General features: G+C 41.1%; 1 protein-coding gene across 7 annotated transcripts in view; it reads right to left on the bottom strand.

The window, feature by feature from the left end:
• The window catches only part of pcmtd1 (protein-L-isoaspartate (D-aspartate) O-methyltransferase domain containing 1), a 91821-nt gene extending 76840 nt beyond the window's left edge, over positions 1-14981 (bottom strand). For 3 of the 7 annotated variants that reach the window (XM_087986408.1, XM_087986413.1, XM_087986414.1), the window contains exon 1: positions 14858-14981. The gene's annotated coding sequence lies outside the window, so the exon portion shown is untranslated. Of the gene's footprint in view, positions 1-4504; positions 4529-14094; positions 14123-14425; positions 14449-14828 lie in introns of those variants that run through there. The other 4 variants (XM_087986409.1, XM_087986410.1, XM_087986412.1 and 1 more) reach the window with 4 other exon arrangements.
• Positions 14982-16179: the final 1198 nt, after the last annotated feature.

Here is a 16179-nt window from a genome sequence, read left to right as displayed (position 1 = left end):
AGTACTTTTCTTTAGTATTTACAAATGAGAGGGACCGTATTGTTGAAAAGGAGGGTATGAAACGGACTGGTAAGCTAGAGGAGATACTTGTTAGGAAGATGTGGTGGGCATTTTGAAAAACTTGAGGATAGACAAGTCCCCCGGGCCTGACGGGATATATCCTAGGATTATGTGGGAAGCAAAAAAGGAAATTGCAGAACCGTTGGCAATGATCTTTTCGTCTTCACTGTCAACGGGGGACTGGAGAGTGGTGAATGTTGTGTCCCTGTTCAAAAAAGGGAATAGGGAAATTACAGGCCAGTTGGTCTTACTTCGGTGGTAGGCAAAGTAATGGAAAGGGTACTGAGGGATAGGATTTATGAGTATCTGGAAAGACACTGCTTGATTAGGGACAGCCAGCACGGATTTGTGAGGGGTAGGTCTTGCCTTACAAGTCTTATTGAATTCTTTGGAGGTGGTGACCAAGCATGTGGATGAAGGTAGAGCAGTGGATGTAGTGGACATGGATTTTAGTAAGCATTTGATAAGGTTCCCCATGGTAGGCTTATGCGGAAAGTCAGGAGGCATGGGATAGTGGGAAATTTGGCCAGTTGGATAGAGAACTGGCTAACCGGTCGAAGTCAGAGAGTGATGGTAGATGGTAAATATTCAGCCTGGAGCCCAGTTACAAGTAGAGCTCTGCAGGGATCAGTTCTGGGGCCTCTGCTGTTTGTAATTTTTATTAATGACTTGAAAGAGGGAGTCGAAGGGTGGGTCAGTAAATTTGCAGATGATATGAAGATTGGAGGAGTTGTGGATAGTGAGGAGGGCTGTTGTTGGCTGCAAAGGGACTTAGATATGATGCAGAGCTGGGCTGAGGAGTGGCAAATGGAGTTCAACCCTGTCAAGTTTGGTTGTCCATTTTGGAAGGATAAATAAGAATGCAGAATACAGGGTTAACAGTAGGGTTCTTAGTAAGGTGGAGGAGCAGAGGGATCTTGGCATCTATGTTCATAGCTCTTTGCGAGTTGCCATTCAGGTGGATAGAGCTTGTAAGAAGGCCTATGGTGTATTAGCGTTCATTAGCAGAGGGATTGAATTCAAGAGTCGATGATCAGGGGAATAGATAGAGTAGACAGTCAGAAACTCTTTCCCCGGGTACAAAAGGGTGTTACAAGGGGATGTAAATTTAAGGTGAAGGGTGGAAGGTATAGGGAGGATGTCAGGGGTAGGTTCTTTACCCAGAGAGTGGTGGGGGCATGGAATGCGCTGCCTGTGGGAGTGGCAGAGTCAAAATCATTGGTGACCTTTAAGCGGCAATTGGATAGGTACATGGATAGGTGTTTAAGCTAGGAACAATGTTCGGCTCAACATCGTGGGCCGAAGGGCCTGTTCTGTACTGTATTGTTCTATGTTCTATGTTCTGCACCATTGCATTCAATATGCTTTCCTTTATTACCAATTGAGATTTCCCTTTACCATTGCTGACAGGATCCTTGCCCATATGTGGAGTAATTTCCACATTTTTGTTAAAAATGTCCCTCGTTCCCAACAGAGTTACCTTTGGTCTCAACTTCCACTCCATCAATCTCTACATTCAACAGATCTCTACCATTCCTAGCATCTCCAGTATGATTCCTCAAAATATCTTTACCCTTGTCTTTGTAATCCAAAGGGATTCTTCTTCCAAGACACTTTTATCCATTCTTTGACCAACTGCATCTCTTTCCACAGCAACCGCAGGTGAAAGAAGATGCAAAAGAGAAAATATTGTATTTCCAATTATTAGAGTTTATGATCATTCCAGTGCAAACTCCAGGCCCCATCGTAGACTTGGACTCCCGGCCTCAAGGTGAAGTTTGGTGCCGTCTGAGCTGATAGGACTGTCATTCGGAACTCATTTTTCTCTATTTTTCCTAATTTGTTGATGGACATTTTATTTCTTTATTTTTCTATTTTTTGCCCTAAGAATTGGTACTTAAGAATCTGTACCTAGGTACCTAAGATGGCTAATCTTTTTCACAAAAAGAGTGACAAACTCACCTGACCAGTTACCGTTCCAACGGTCTATTTTCAACAAGTCATTAATAGTATATCAAACGGCACTTGCAAAGGAATGGTTAACATAAAATAGTTTTGAATTCACAAGTGCCACTCAGATCCTGGCCTCATTACAACCTCGATCCAAAAAAAAAATCAACAGAAGAACTGAACGCCAGAGAAGAGGCAGGTGCGACCATGCTTGACAACAAGGCAGCATCTGATAAGACTATGGCATCAAGGAGCCATGGTAAAACTTGAGTCAATTTGTATCAGGAGGAAATCTTTCTGCTGGTTAGAGTCATGCTGACCACAAAGGAAGACAGTAGTAACTGTTTGAGGTCAAACATCTCAGTCAAAAGGCATTTCTGCAGGAGTTTTATCCCAAGTTCAACCATCTCCAGCTGCTTCATCCATCTTCCCTCTATCATTAGGTCTGAATAGGCAATGTTCACTGTTGATTGCATAATGTTTAGCACTATTCATGACTGCTTAGATACTTAAATGCCCATGCATTTACCCACTCATCAGGAACATCTTTCCTGCATTTATCTAATCTGGTCTTGTTAGAATTGTATTAGTTTCAATGAAATTCCCCTTCATTCTTCTGAAGTCCAGTGAATATAATCCTAAAGGTTTTAATATCTCTTCATATGCAAGTTCTGCCATCCAGAAATCAATCAGTCTGGATAATAATCTGCTTCTTGCTTTTGCTACCAAAGAGAATAACTTCACATTTTTCAACATTATATTTTATTTGCCATGCATTTACCTACTCAAATCAACTTGTCAAAAATCACACTGAAGCATCTCTGTATCCTCCCCACAGTTTACCCTCTCACCCAGCTTTGTGGTGTCTGCAAACTTGGGAGATATTATGTTTAGTTTACTCATCTAAATCATTGATATGTATTGTGAATAACAATTCAAGTTGTTGAATCACAATGTTAATATGGTAATATGTATAAGACATATTAGGCAGGAGAGTGAAGAAATTCTCTCCACTTGCTTGGGTGGACGCAGCTCCAGCAACATTGAGAAAGCAAGCCTGTTTGATTTGCACTCCAACTGCCACGTTCAACATTCACTACAACATGCACTGAACTAAACTATTCAAGCTCCAGTAACAGCACTTCCAAGGATGATATCTCTACCAACTAGAAGAGTAAGAATAGCAATTGAATAAGACATCATCACCTACAATTTCCTCTCTAAACCACACACCATCCCGACCTGGAACTACAGGTCGGGTATCCATTATCTGTATCTCTAAAAATCAAACAGACTTAAAAACCAAAAGGTCTTTTCAGAAGTAGATTCAAGCAGACCTGTAGACATGTTGAGGTCTTGCACTTTGGGGAAAAAAAACTTTCAGCTTCATTTGGGCCAAGTAAAGTTTCTCTCTCCTCTAAAAGGAGCTTGAATGGAGCTGTAGACATGCAGAGTTTGGCCTTTTGGGGTTTTTAAAAAAAAAAGGTCAGTTCAGGACAAGCAAACTTTTTTCCCCACAAAAGGACATAACGGATTATATGTAGACCCACAAACAGAAAATATCCTTGTACTGAAAGCAAGTTCGTCCTGAGATTTTGGGATAAAGAACTCCCAACCTGTGTATCACTGTTCTTCCATTGTCATTTTAGGAGATCATTCCCTCCATGACTCCACACCCCACATCAGCCCACACCCAACTTCCAGCACCTTCCCCTGCCAAAGCATGAAGTGCAAAACCAGCATCGACACCTCCATCCAAGGCCCTAAAGGATCCTTCCACATCAGACAGAAATGTACCTGTACTTTCACACAAGTCATCTATTGCATCCGTTGCACCCAATGTAGAGGAGACCACACATCGGGGAGACAGGACACGAACTTGAGGATCATTTCAGAGAACATCTCTGGGACACCAGCACCAACCAACTCCACCACCCCATGGCTGAACACTTCAACTCCCCCTCCCTCCACCAAGGACATGCAGGTTCTCGCCCTCCTCCATCGCCAAATCCGAACCACCCAACGCCTGATGGAAGAACACCTCATCTTCCACCTTGGGACCCTGCAACCACCCAGGATCGATGTGGATTTCACCAGTTTTCTCATTTCCCCTCTCCCACACCTTATTCCCGTCTGAAGCTTTTATTTCAGCAACGTCCTCTTCACCTGTCCACCCTTCTCTCTAGCTTATCACCTTCTCCCCTACCTTCATTTACCGATTGCACTGTCAGTTACCATCCCTCCCAGTCCCAACCCCGTCCCATTTATCTCTTAGCCCCGAGCCCACAAGCCCTACATCAGGAATGGAGTTTCTGCCTGAAGCATCAATTCTCCTGCACCTCGGACGCTGCCTGACCTGCAGTCTTTTCCTGCACCACACTCTCAATTCTGATCTCCAGCATCTGCAGTGAGCATCTGCTGCTCACTTCACACATACAAATAAAAAACAAAGTGAGTTAGTCATACTTCTTTCAACTGTGTACTCTGTACTCACTGGTGACTACAGGGAAGATGTTTAGTCCGCAAGCATGATCCAGAACTTCTAGCTGCTTGCTAGATTGATTTTATGCCCCACTCCGAGTAGATCACTCTTTTCTCAGCCTTTAAAGTCATAAGATTAAGAAAAAAACTGACCTGTTAAGTAGGTTCTAGCATTTTATTTTCCTATCTTTTTATTTAGTTCTAAACCAGAATTGCTTAACAAGCTGGCAATATCTTTCAAACCATGGTCATAATGAGCCAGGACATGAGGAAGAATCTATCATTAGTAGAATTTTGTGCAAGAGACAATTGACTGAGAAAGAGCAAATAAGAGTCTGGTGAAAGAGGCAGGCATTGGCAATAATTCTATCTACTTAGTTAAACAAATTCAAGTTTAAGAAATAAACAGCAGGGTTACATAGGAACTATAAATTAGAGTGCCTGAATTCAATGTCAAACTGAGAACAAAAAGGGAAAAATAAAATCAGGTAGAGATTATGAGTGTGAGAAAAATGAAGAACGAAAATAAAACGTTTACATTTTATATTTCTATGATCTTTTCAAACAAGTAATAAAAGTTTCATTGTCATATTTTCAGTTTGGGAGAAATTGATTTCTGGCAATTATTTTTTTAAAGGTTCAATTTCAGGTTCTGTGCTTCACTGGCTGCACTAGCCTTACTTGCCCTTGAAGGTGTTCAGCTGTCTATTTGAACAGCTATGGTCCATTTGGTTCAAACACAACCAAAAAGCAATTAGAGGTGGAGTTCCAGGATATTAACAGAGAACAATGAAGGAATGATGATATATTTCCAAAAGAGGATAGTGAATGGCTGGGAAAGGAATTTCAAGATGATATCATCCCAAAATATCTGCTACCCTTATCTTTCTAGGTGATGTGTTTGAAAGGTGCTGTCGAAGAAACATTACTGGATTTTTGTAAAGCATCTTGTAGATGGTACACAGTTACTGTTTAATCATAGTTCAATGAATATTTTTGATGAGATGCCAAATTATTAAGTAGTGCTTGGACTTGCAATTATGTGGTTTAACTTTGCATCGCAAGTTTAGTTCTAACTCTCCCAAGTAAATACAGCAATTTTAGACCACTCAATGCAATCTAATGGCAAAGCAGAAACCAAATTAACATTTTCACGAAGTTCCTGCAGTTCCTACACATTTATAAGATGAAGGCCATCAGCCTCACCATTATTTTGACAAAGACTTGGTCAATATGATTCAATTTGAAGATAGGTTTGAACGAGGAAGTCACAGACATTTTACAGAGGCTCAAAGAATGCAGACAGTAGAGTATAGTAACCAAAAAAAAATGCTGGAAAATCTCAGCAGGTCTGGCAGCATCTGTAAGGAGAGAAAAGAGCTGACGTTTCGAGTCTAACTGACCCTTTGTCAAAGCTAACAAGAGTATAGTAAATTGGTTTCAAGTGTTAACATGTAATTTTACAAATCAATGGTAAATACTCCATAGGTATTTGTTACAATATAAAGCCTATACACACACCCCCAAAAGGTAAAGCCTTTATATGTGTAGTTAATCAAGAAATCATGAGGCAGTATGACTTACATAGATGAGAAAAGTGGAAATCCAGCACAAGAGGAATAGGCATTAAATGGCAATAAATATGGCAAAGCAATGTAAAACAAAGACAAGAGATATGAAAACCAACACTGAAAAAAAAAAGAAATATAATAATGAAAATGACAGTGGCAAAGTATAATATGGGCTATATAAATCAACGCATCCAGGCTTGTTTGACAACATCTTCCACATTTATGCTCTATAAGAACTATAAGGGCATGGTCAGCAAACGCACAGGAGCACATACAGATCCCCTCCAAGCAACACTCCATTTTGACCTAGAATTACATCACCATTCCTTCATGATCACAAGGTCAAAACCAACCAACTCCCGATATACTACTGTGGGTCCTTACACCCCTAGAACTGCAGTGGTTCAAGAAGGTGGCCCACCATCACCTTCACCACATCTAGCCAGCAACACCCACTTCCTATGAATGAACTTAAAGGTAATGGCAAGGACTATAATTAAATGATAAGAAAATTGTTTACTTATCATATGCAAATATTGTATCTGTTTTTATAATGGAGAGAAAGAACAAAAATGCCAGATAGCGCTAGTTCAGATTCACCTTGACGAGTCTCTGTTTAGTTCAGAGAACAAATCAGAATGCTTCCTTGATAGCGGAAGACTAAGAGGTCAGGAGGGGTAAAAGCGTACATATCACTAAAGATTAAGAGTACAGGTAGAATCAGAATATAGATAACAGAAGGAGGCCAATCAGCACATCTTGCTTCAGTTAGAACTACCCAATCAAATTCCTGAAGATCACCACCTCCACTCTCTTCCTTTAACCCTGTAATTCCCTGCCTAATGTATATATCCAATCACTGTAAAGGTCATTAAGTCTACTTCCACTGTCAGGTATATTGCAGATCACAACAATGCAAACAAGAGAAGAAAAGATTCCTCATGTTACTTCTGGTCCTTTCACCAATCACAGTCATCTGTTAATTCACTGACAGAAGGCTGGGAAACATAAGTAATTATTCTCTGGAACCAATTTTTCTTAGTTACTCTATCAAATCTGTTTAAGATTTTCAACACTATTTTTTCCTTGCTCAAAAGGAGAAAAATAAAATCCACATTTTCTACTTCCTCATCCCTGAGCCCATTCTAGGAAATCTATTTGTCCTCTTTCAAAAGGTCTTAAGACATCGTTCCTGAGGGAAGGTAGAAAGAATTGGACACAGTACCACCTTAATTAGAATGTGTTTGTTTTTGTACTCTGTCCATATTAATGAAGTCAAAAGGATTGTGTAAACCCTTCTAATTTGACCTGTCATCTTCAGTGAAGATGAACATACACCCTTTTAACGCTGTAAAATTTATCTCTTATAGCTCTCCTCTCTACATTATGTCAATTCACACATATCAAGTTTCATCTGTAGTCTCTTTTTCACCAGTTGCTTTATCCTAAAGTCTGTTGTTAATTGGTCTCTTTAATTACGTCAGTTAGAAAAAGGTTAGAATTGTGCTTAGTTATAATGACATTAATATTATATACATGAAAGAAAGATCAGTCATCCCTATACCTAGGCTAGAGGAAAAAAAAAGTATACTTCCGTCCATCTGGCAATCTTACACTACTCTGCACCAGCCACAGTAATTTTAACTTGCATTTTACTAATAAATCTACGAAGCAGAACGTTGTGAAAAAGATTTGCAACCGTAAGACTCTCATCAACCTCCTATTAACGATGCCAACTTCACCCTATTAAATTACTCAAATACGATCTGATTTAACAAAATAAAAAAAGTATTGCAGATGCTGAAAACCTTAAACAAGAACAATGTACTGGATAAATTCAATGGGTCTGCCATCATCTGTAAAGAAAGAAACAGAGTTAATATTAACTCTGATGGTTGGAACGGTGGACTCAAACATTTACTCAGTTTACAGATGCTGCTAGATCTGCTGATTTTCTTCAGCACTTTGATTTTGATTCAGATTTCTAGCATCTGCAGTTATTCATTATTATACTATTTTTATCATACCCATTTTCATAACTATGTTCTTTATTGCTACTATTTTCAATAGAGCAGAATATATTAACTTAATACATCTGTCTACACAAGTGTCTCATATTTTGATATTCCTTATCAAAAAGGAATACGGACCTTTGTCAATGGAGATGGAGTACAATAAAAATTAAATGATGCTTCACCATCTGGGATTCACACCTAGACTCACCAAACATTAGCCTGAAGTACTGGATTACTAGTCCAGTGACATTAAAACTGCACTACCAACTTCCAACAGGATTTGGTTTTGTGCATCAGAAAATATATTATCCTTGGATGATTATTGTACAAAGAAATTAAGTACTGAGTTGCATAAACTTTGCTGTCATTGCCTGAACTTAGAAAGTTGAGATCTCTAAAATTATAATGAAGAGTGGACTCAAATCCAGACTCTCATGTAATGTTCTACAGATCCAGCAACAAATACCCCAACAGTAGAGAGTGTAATTTGAATCCAATAAAAATCAGGAATTAAAAAGACTAATGCTGACTATGCCAATGCTTACGGAAGGAAACTGCTGTCCTTGTCTGGTCTGGCCTACGTGTGACTCCAGCCCCATAGCAATATTTTTGACTCTTGACAGACCTCTGAAATGGCCGAGCAGACATTACAGTTATATCAAATATAAAGGAAAAATCAGAATTAAAATTAGATGGATGACCTGGCATTAAAATGTCAAGGCAAATATAGCCCTGTCAACCCTGCAAAATCATTCTTAGTAATATCTAGTGGCTAGAGCCAAAATTTGGAAAGGTTTTGCATAGACTAGTCAACCAACAACCTGACAGTAACATTCATAGAATCATAACTTATAACGTATTAGAAAAGCGCTGAAAATGTGTTGCTGGAAAGGCGCAGCAGGTCAGGCAGCATCCAAGGAGCAGGAGAATCGACGTTTCGGGCATGAGCCCTTCTTCAGGAACACATTTTCAGCTCTGATCTCCAGCATCTGCAGTCCTCACTTTCTCCTAATGTATTAGAAAACACCACACTATCACCATCACTATCCCTGGTATGACTCATCCCAACGTAGCACAAACCCAGCATAGGTGGAAGCATTGTGGTATATAATCAGAAGGGAGTAGCATGGGAGTCCATTGACTCCAGACCCTATGACGTCTCATGGCATCAAAACAAACATGGACATGGAAATCTCCTGCTTTTTAACCCCTACCCCTGCCCTCAAATCATCAGATGGATCAATGTTCCTCCATATCGAGTACAAATTGAAAGATGCACGGAGGTTGGCAAGGGCACTTACCATCCAGCACCACTACTAACTGAGCTGGTTGAAACCTAAAGGACGATCTGCTAGACTTCGTATAGTATGCAGGTGGTGAGGGAAATCAAATGAGAAGGAAAAGTATAAAACTTCATTCTCAGCAATCTGCCTGCAGCAGTTACATCAATCCATGAAAGTCTTGCGAAGAGTGACCACTGCACACAGTCGTTATGGAGATGACATCCAGCCTTCACATTGAGAATGCAATCTTTTATGTCAATGAGCATCATCACAGTGATAAATTCAAATAAATACTGCAACTCAAGACTAGGCACCCATGAGGTGCTGTGGGCCGTCATCAGCAGACTTGTACTCAAGTAAAATCTGTAACCTCACTGCATGAAATATCCCCCACCATTAACATTGAGCCAGATTCAAAGAGTGCAGGACAACGTCAAGAACAGCACCAGGTTTACTTAAAAGTGAGGTGCCTACCTGGTAAAGTGGTACAAAAGGAATACTTGACTGCAAATCGTGTAAGTAAGAGTGATTGACAGGACTAAGTGATTCCACACCTAGCGGATCATTTCAAAGCTCAACAGTTCTGCCATCACACCCCAGTTGTAAATAGTGGTGGACAATTAAACAACTTATCACAGGGAACACCACCACAAATATTCCCCCCATCACAATAACAGGGGACCCAGAACACTGAGGCAAAAGAGAAGGTTGAAGCATTTGCAACAATCTTCAGCCAGAAGCGCTCAGAGATGATTGGGCTGGTTCTGGAGGTCTCCAGCATAACAGATGTCAATCTTTAGACAATTCAATTCAATCAAGAATTGGATGGAGGCACTTAGATACAACCAAAAGCTATGAGCCCTGACAACATTCCAACAGTAATCCTGTTGACTTGTGCTCTCTGCAGGGTGTTCCTCTGGGGAGTGTGCTAGACCCAAACATTTTCAGTTGTTTCATCAATAACCTTCCCTCTGTCATAAATTCAGGAGTGGGGATGTTCGTTGTTTAATCAATGTTCAGCACCACTTGCGACTCATCAGGTGCTGAAGCAGTCCCAATCCAAATACAGCAAGATCTGAATAATATCTAGGTTTGGGTTGAAAAGTGGCAAATAACAATAAGGCCACCCACGTGTCCAGCTCCAATAAAAGAGAATCCAACCATGTCTCAATATTAAATGGCATTACCATCACTGAATCCTCAACTATCAACATCCTGGGGTTACCACTGACCAGAAACTGAAGTGGACTAGCCATATAAATACTGCAGCTACAAGAGCAGACCAGAAGCTAGGAACCCTGCAAGTCTTTCACCTCCTACCATCTACAAGGCACAAGTCAGGAGTGTATTGGAATACTCCCGACTTGTCGGTTTGAAGCTGAACTCATCAACACTATAGAAGCTTGACAATATCCAAGACTACAGTGGCCCACTTGATTAGCACCACATTCATAAATATCTGTTCTTTTCACCAACAATGCTTAGTAACATCAGTGTGTACTACCTACAAAACGCACTGCAGAAATTCACCAGGCCTCTCAGACTGTACCTTCCTAACCTATGACCACCACCATTTACTAAGACAAGGGCAGAAATTACATGGGAATATCACCACCTTCTCCTCCAAACCACCTACCATCCTGACTTGGAAATATATCACTGACGTCACCCTACATAATAGGTTTAAAATCCTGGAACTCCGTTCCTAATGCCATTGTGGTTTAACTATGCTAAACGGATTGCAGTGGGTCAAGACAACTGTTCATCACCACATTCTAAAGGGCAACAAGCAATTGTCAAGAAATGCTGGCTCAGCCAGTCATCTACATTTCATTAGTGTATAATTAGAAAGTACTATTTGCTGTAGTAGAGAACGCAGACAAGAAAGTACAATCTTAAGATTGTAGCCAGGCTGTTTTGGAGTGAAAAGTAAGGAAGTAGTTTCTCTACATAGCACACAATGGAAATCTAGGCGTTGACAACAATTTGCAATTATATAGTAGCTCGGACATAATAAAACACCCCAAAGCACTTCATTGGTGCTGTCAAATAAAAATCTGGCACCAAGCCATAAGCAAATATTAGAACAGACAAAAAGCATGGTCAAAGAGGCAAGTTTAAGGAGTGCCTTAAAAGGAAGAGAACCAGAAGAGTTTAGGGATAGAAATCTCGGAAGATTGTAGGCAGGAGTTTACATAAAATAAGGAAGTATAAAGCCACAGAAGGATTCAAAAATAGCAAGTTTAAAGTGAAGACACTGCCAGATTTGGAGCTAGCACAGGTCAGCAAACATAGGGGAAAGGATGAAGTGAACTTGGTGCTGATTAGGAGACTGACAGTAATAATTGCAATGAGCTCAAGTTGACAGAGGCACAAAGCAAGTGACCAGCCAGAGTTGCTGGAAATCTAGAATTATCAGATTATTTTAGTCTTCCCACTGTTTAATTGGAAGGAATTTCTGTTCAAAACAAAATTCTGACACCAAACATGTAATCCTAATTCACAGACAATGGAGAATCAAGAGATAGTCATAAAGCAGTGTTGGGTATCATCAGAATATACACGGAACAGTATTGTCACTGACAACAGTAGTGGATGCTCAGTCAATTAGAATCTTCAAACCTGGAACTGACCAATTTTAGCTGGGCAAGGGTATTAAGAAAAATGGAACAAATTATAAATGGATTTGAGGTACAGATCAGCTATGTTGTAATTCAATGAGAAAATAGGTTGAAGAGGTTGAATGGCCTATTTCTGTTCCAATATTGAAAGTTGATAATATACCAGTCTAAGGCTTTAACTGTATTAATTTAAACCAGAAAGTTAGTTACTATAGTGCAATAAAGGATTTGTATTTAAACAAAGTGCAATGTTTAGTTTTATTCTTGGCCAAGGAAACTGCATCCATAAACTCCCCTCGCCTTCAAAGTGCAAAGTGAATTCTCTAGTTCCACCATGAACGCATTTTTATCCACAATTTAAACACAAAATAATTACCTGCAACAGATTAAATAAATTTCTGAGATACCTTACAAACGATATCCCGAGGCTCTCTATAACACAATTCCTTTATAGCATGGATTTAAAAACAGAAAAAGTTAGAAGCAACAATTTTTTTTGCCAGAACATGCTTCTGTAGTAAGAACATTTATTTATTTCAATTAGGTTTCCGTGAAGCTTTATGATTAGAATATGATGTCACCTCCACAAAAATACTTTTGGAAAAATCACGAACAGAACACAGAATGCATACTGCCCAAAAGACTGCAGTAACATAATTTATACATGCAATCATGCATATTCAGAAAATAATACACCATGTCTTGTATAAAACATCTATACTTTCAAAGGTTTTCTTAATTTATGATGTCAATGTCACTGTGCATTTTTCAGCAGAATACTATGTCTTGGGCCCAATCTATCCTACTCACATGCCTAAAGCCTATGGGCGAGTAAAGTTTTTATCAGTATCATTTCAAACTAATTTTCTGTAAACTAACCTTTTCTGAAGTGTATTTATTTTACATTCCATTTTGAGTAACGACACTTCTTACCCAGCTTCAATCTTTCCATAATGCTTTAAACTCTTCATTAATATACATAGTCGAGTAGCAAGTAAATATAACATTCTCAAAGAAGTTCAATGATATGGAATTGCTCAGAGACAAACCCCAAGAACACTATTTTTCAGACACTAGTCATTGTTCTCCTTCTACTTCCATATTTAACTCGAGTATTGAGATATTTTTCTTTGTTCTTCTGGACAGCTTTGCTTCCATACAGCAAAAAAAAAGGAATAACTTGAAAATTACAAAAAAAAACAAGCAACACCACAAACACCACTTCAAGTTCTGTAATGAGGCTTTGTTTTTTCCTCTCTATATATGGACTACTTTTCTGGTTGTGCACCCCTTCAGCTGCAGGTGCACAATCCAATTTTTGGGATGTCAATAATAAGAACTGGAATGTTCCAATGTGTGTGTCAACATGCGAAGCTCTACATCAGAAATCAAAGCAAAAACAGTGGCCCTTTGTAGTTTTTTCTTGTTTCCTCATTGTTGTTACAACCAAAGACCTTTGGACTTGCTGCAGCTTTCTAATACCCAAACAAATAATTGTTTTTTACTTGAATCCCAATTATAATTTTCTTCACAAACTCTTCTACAAAAAGAGAAATGACACTGTGCACATTACTAGCATGATCACGAGGTAGCTAAATGAATTTCAACCTTAGCACAGGGTCTTACACACCATTTCCAAAGAATCAAAAGGACTCTTGCAGTTTGTTTACCAAGTTAGGGGTTGTGAAACAACTTTTACAACAAGTTAACATGAATTCAACAAAGTTAAAAATCACACAACACCAGGTTATAGTCCAACAGGTTTAATTGGAAGCACACTAGCTTTCAGAGCGACCTGATGAAGGAGCATCGCTCCGAAAGCTAGTGTGCTTCCAATTAAACCTGTTGGACTATAACCTGGTGTTGTGTGATTTTTAACTTTGTACACCCCTGTCCAACACCTGCATCTCCAAACCATGAATTCAACAAGGTACAGCAAGAGTATTTTTAAGTTTTAGATAAATATGCACAAAACCCAGTCATGTCGAGACCAAAGAGGAGATCTTCTGTCCTTCCTCACACTGTATGATTAACAGTAACATAACATTGCAAGATACAAGCAAAAAACTTGGAAGCAAATTTCAAGCAAAGTTTTTAAAATAAAAATCAGCACCATTCCTACGTCGGTCTTTTCTTCAAACCTGCAGACAAAAAGAAAACATGTCGATTGTCCAGTTCAACTGCACAAATAATGGAAAGCGGTATTTAAAACCTTCTCTCCCCGAATGTTTGCTTTGACTACTATGCGAATAGTTAAATAGGTAAATAAGGCTCTTTAAAACTTTAACTCCCAGCAAACCATATTAGAGATCGCTACCACGAAAAAACAATGACGACATTAGCAGAAACCGTGGCACATCAAATGCAAAGTTCACTACTCAGGGCTTCAATGTTTGGAAAAGTATAACAAAGCACAGCCAGTTATGAAAAGGCGAGATGAGTACTTCCTCCAGAAGAGATCAAAGGCAGTGAGTAGTTAACGCTGGCAGAGTTGAGGAGAGTTCAGAGTTGGTGAGTGTGGGCAGACAGAGCGCGATTACTGGGCTCAGCTGATCATCTGTCTGTGGCATCGTGCAGCAAATAAAGACAAAAGGAGACACATCCTGTCAGCTCCCCACACTCTTCACAAGTCCGGCCTACAACCCCGTTGGTCCCATCACCCTAGGGCCACCCTGACAGGCGTCAGGCCTCCCGCAGAGGCTGCGGGCCGGGGGGGGGGGGGGGGGGGGAGATTGGGCCCGCTCCAACCGGGGAGAGTCAGTACCTCCAGGCCAGCCGGCCCGGGACAGCCCGGGACAACCCGGGAGGGGGGGACGGGGACAGCAACACCGCGCTCTTCACACACACCTTTACAAATACATCCCCACAACACCCACCGTGTGCAGGGAGCTAGACCGGGACAATGAGGCCGCGAACCTCGGGGCCCTGCTCGGTCAGTCGCTCCAGCTGAACCACCGCTCTTCCTCAACTCCAACTCCAAAACAGCTGAGGATGTAAACAGTGTGTCACGTGACTGAGGGCCCCGGCTCCGCCCCCAACACCTCTACTGCGCAGGCACTGCACATAGGCACTGCCACCGCACAGGGGCACACTGTTTACTGTACACAGACACACTGCTCACAGCACTGCATAGAAACTCACTGCTCACTGTACACAGACACACTGCTCAGAGCGCTGCACAGAGACACACTGCTCACTGTACACAGACACACTGCTCACAGCGCTGCACAGAAACTCACTGCACAGAGACACACTGCTCACTGCACAGAGACACAGCTCACAGCGATGCACAGAGACACACTGCTCACAGCACTGCACAGAGACACACTCCTCACTGTACACAGATACACTGCTCACAGCACTGTACAGAAACACACTGCTCACAGTACTGCCACTGCGCAGAGATACACTGCTCACAGCGCTGCACAGAGACTCACTGTACACAGACACACTGCTCACAGCACTGCACAGAAACTCACTGCACAGAGACACACTACTCACAGCGCTGCACAGAGACACATTGCTCACTGCACAGAGACACAGCTCACAGCACTGCACAGAGACACACTGCTCACTGCACTGCACAGAGACACACTGCTCACTGTACACAGAACACTGCTCACAGCACTGCACAGAAACACACTGCTCACAGTACTGCCACTGCTCAGAGACACACTGCTCACTGCACAGAGACACACTGCTCACAGCACTGCACAGAGACACACTGCTCCCAGCACAGCCACTGCACACAGACACACTGCTCACTGCACTGCCACTGCACATAGACACACTGCTCACAGCACTGCACACAGACACATTGCTCACTGCACAGAGACACACTGCTCACTGTACTGCCACTGCACAGAGACACAATGCTCACTATACTGCCACTGCACACAGACACACTGCTCACTGTACTGCCACTCCACACAGACACACTGCTCACTGTACTGCCACTGCACAGAGACACACTGCTCACTGTACTGCCACTGCACACAGATACACTGCTCACTGTACTGCCACTGCACACAGATACACTGCTCACTGTACTGTCACTGCACAGAGACACACTGTTCACTGTACTGTCACTGCACACAGACACACTGCACACAGCTCACTGTACTGCCACTGCACAGAGACACACAGCTCACTGTACTGTCATTGCACAGTGACACACTGCTTACCATACTGCCACTGC

Source organism: Chiloscyllium plagiosum, unplaced genomic scaffold, assembly GCF_037043375.1.
Source record: "Chiloscyllium plagiosum isolate Xiang-an unplaced genomic scaffold, Cpla_swu_hap1 HiC_scaffold_4, whole genome shotgun sequence".
NCBI lineage: Eukaryota > Metazoa > Chordata > Chondrichthyes > Orectolobiformes > Hemiscylliidae > Chiloscyllium > Chiloscyllium plagiosum.
Note: the sequence above shows the minus strand (reverse complement) of the source record. Positions and strands in the feature narration are given on the sequence as shown.